At 26.4% G+C, this 3,879-nt stretch overlaps 1 long non-coding RNA gene across 1 annotated transcript; it reads left to right on the plus strand.

Annotated features, from left to right (window-relative positions):
* The first annotated feature begins 931 nt into the window (after positions 1-931).
* LOC140974123 (uncharacterized) lies at positions 932-2,306 on the plus strand. The gene is made up of 2 exons (XR_012174730.1): positions 932-1,251; positions 1,910-2,306. It is a non-coding gene; the product is annotated as an uncharacterized lncRNA (long non-coding RNA).
* Positions 2,307-3,879: the final 1,573 nt, after the last annotated feature.

A 3,879-nucleotide genomic window follows, 5' to 3' on the forward strand; every position in this document is an offset into this window, starting at 1 on the left:
TTATTCAAAATCAAACCAAAATTGGATGGTAATCATAAAGGGCTTATTAAATAGAATCAAATAAATTTCGAGTAATTCACGGATATAAATTAATTTCTTGTTCCTCTAATTATTAATCAGAAAAACATTACAATATTAAATTCTATTTGCGATATCAATTTAATTTGTCCTAAATTTTATATCTTTTTATCTTACTATATTATTATAGTAGAGTCCCTTTAATTAACGGTTTCAAATTAATTAGTGAAACTTGGGATGTATTTACAATTATATATAACTTCAATTTGAACATGTTCGAATTCTACTCGAGTTCGATTGTTTCAAATACAAATCAATTATTTATCTAGTTGGCTCGAAAAATTCGAGAACATGGTCGGTTCATTTACGGCCTTACCCAATCCCCACCAAGGAGAAGTGAACAATTTGTTGAAATGTAAGTTATTTTTGTTCATTAAATGAAACCATGTTTTGATAATCGGATCAGTGATCGAACCGATCTATATTAAAATAATAGTTTAACAGGAAGAATCGATTCAATTGAACGATCACACTGGACGATTATTATATTATAACATTGTTATATTATAAATATATAAAAAAATAAAAATATAATATAGTAAATAATATATTTTAAATTTTAAACATCTTAAATGTATATATAAATAATAATTCAAATTTAAAATTTAAACAACATATGTATAATCAAAATAACAAATATAATCGTGATTCAAAAAAATATCAAATATGATTATATATATATATTTAAATAAAAAATAAAGCAAATAAAATACTACTAAAATAATTATTTTTAAAAAAATAATCCCAATAAAATATATATAACCAAAAATGAAATTTTAAATATAAAAATAATCAAATGCTATAATTTTTTTTTAAAAAAAATGAAACGCTCAAATTGGTTCTTGACACTGGTTCGATCGGTACAACGGTCCGATCGGTTCTTGACTTGACAGGCTAAGTGAAGACATTTTCCCAACAGCCAACTAAATATGGGCCTACACAGGATATCGAAATTTTGGGGAGATCCTACGCTACAACATCCCATACCAAACGTATGCTTCCATAAATAGAGATCGAGTTGAATACGCCTACATTAATTCTTATTCAAAACCAAACCGAACATGGGGCTCAAGGGACTTCTATTTCTTGGCATTTTAATTGCCACATTTCTTCTCATTTCCTCCGAGGTAGTTGCCATGGAATTGGCTGAGACTTCCATTACTAAGGATTCAGGTAAGAATAGTTACTTTAAATGTGTATATGCTACTTTATCAAGGTATATTTGACAACTTGCACTTTCTGATATAAACATTTCAGCATACTCCATCATTAAATTATTATTATTTTTAATTTGGAAGACTTCATCCTCGAATCAAACTTAAAACAATCATTTTGGATCTTTTTTATTATTATTAATTTCAATTGAAATAGTTGCTTCAATTTCACAATGGCTAGATGATAGTTGAAGCTATAGAAACAAGGAAAAATTTAAAGTAACAGGGATTTAGAGGAAAAATTAATCGAATAATTGGTATTATGTGGGAGATTTTAAGTGAAATGTGAGAAAAATATGAGGAGACTATGTTTAGAAATTAAAATATTTGAGTTTGATTGTGGGTGTTTTTATAGATTAATATTAATATGGCTATTTTATTTAAAAAAAAATGAAAATTAATTCATCGTTGTCCACAGACTCTACATAATTATTATTTTATTTCAAAAATTTATTGGCCCAATCCCAAACTTTCGAATAAAATGTAAAATTATTGGACTGATACGAAAGTTTGATAAGTTATTGGATCAAAATCATAATTAGATCAACTTACTGAATCAATTTTATTATTTTCACTGGTATTAAAACCCGGAAATATGTCAAATTCTATGCTCACAGGTGGTACTATTGGACCTCACTGTCACCTGTTTTGCTGTCGGGGTTACGGTGGTCCATCTTGCTGTTGTCCTTCCCCCAACTATGCCGGTCAAGAAGGTCGGCATGCCAAGCCTTGAAATCAATGAAACATCGATATCTACACTTGAATTCTACTACTACATCACATATATCTTTTGAGATAATTCATTCAATGAAATATGTTAAAATTCAGATCAACAAGAAACAATTCGAGGTTAGGGCAAAAAAAAATAATGTTGTTCAACTTTCTGTAATATATACTTGAGTCTGCGTGCGCTAACTCGTCTAGTGTGGATGAACACAAATCGATACACACATAATGAATAGTTATTGTGAATCTGATTGTGTTATATAAATGTAACTACATGCAATTATAATATATCCTAGTCACATTTAGCATGTTATACATATTTTTATAATTAATTTGGTTTGTTTTTAAATGAGGTCATACCATAATTGTGGAAAAAATAATGACCGACTAAACTGTAATTTTGAAATATTAATTTTTTTTAATGAAAAACAAATAAAATTGTAGTTGTTCAATAAAATGAACCAAATTTGGATTGAACTCATACTTGGACCTAGGAAATCAACACTTTATTCACTAAACTACATTTATCTTTCATTAAACGTTTGACACTTTATTAATATAAAAAAACATTAAGGGCAATTTTGGAATATTAGAAAGAACCTCACCAAAAGTAGTTACTATTAACCTCTCTCGACTTACACACACACACACACACACACACACACACACACAGATATNATGTTCTAAAAATAATTAAAATTTTTAATCAAAAATTTATTCATCTAATAAAAGACAAAAATTTTTAATTTTTGAAAAATATTTATTAATTTTTTAAACTCTTGATAAACAAAATAATGTATGATTTTTTAGATTTATTTTTATTAGTAACAGTTACAATCAATCAAGATAAATAAATTAATTTAACGGTAGAAATTTCTATCCTCATTTAAATGTATATAAACATTTTTGATATAATAATTTTTTATAATAATATTTTAAATTTAAATATATTCATTATATTATATCAATAATTTTAATAGATTTTCAAATGTTAATACTTAATAATTTATTACATAAAATAACATTACGTTCATTGCACGGGTAAAATACTGGGTACAAAAAAATTACTTATATCCAACTTTGAAATGGATGTATACCTAGTTTTTTTTTTAAAAATAAGGTAGTCATTGATTAAATTTGAGCGGCATTAAAATAATTGTTGACATTCTTGTTGTCGTTGTTATTGTTATTACTGCAACTATTTTTTTTAATCGCTATCGCTAATAAAAATGTTTTTTCGTTTATGTATATTATTATTGTAATAAAAAATATAATTATTGTAATTTTTTTTTTAAATTTCTGTTAACAACACACAATTGTTATTACTAATATCGTTATCATTATTACTATTATGATGGTTGTTAATCTTACTCTAGTGAGATGTTAGCATGAGGATCGGATATTAGCTTAAGATGCATCTAATGGTCCTTATTTATTTTTATATGTCGGATCAATTCAAAAAATTATGGAACCGACATGTAAGAGTAAAAATGGGTGAGTAAGATGTTATCGTAATAAAAAAAATTATTTTGAGGCTTACGCAAGGATGAGGAAAATTTTAAAGATTTTTTTAAATTATACTTGGCAAAGTTATGACTAGGGATGACAATAGGTAGGGTATGGGTCGGATTTCATACCTCCATCCCCATACCCATTTATTAAATTCATCCCCATCCCCATACCCATCGGATTATCAGATACTCATACCCTACCCAAATACCCAATTATCATATACAATTGAATTTTTACAAATTTAAATTGTTTCAATGAAGTTATGAATATTTAAAAAATTATTTAAATGAACAATAAGAAAAATTATTCACGCTTTATAATAAGTGTGTGTGTGTGTGTCTATATATAT

This window comes from Primulina huaijiensis, chromosome 3 (genome assembly GCF_012295235.1).
Source record: "Primulina huaijiensis isolate GDHJ02 chromosome 3, ASM1229523v2, whole genome shotgun sequence".
NCBI classification, from domain to species: Eukaryota; Viridiplantae; Streptophyta; class Magnoliopsida; order Lamiales; family Gesneriaceae; genus Primulina; species Primulina huaijiensis.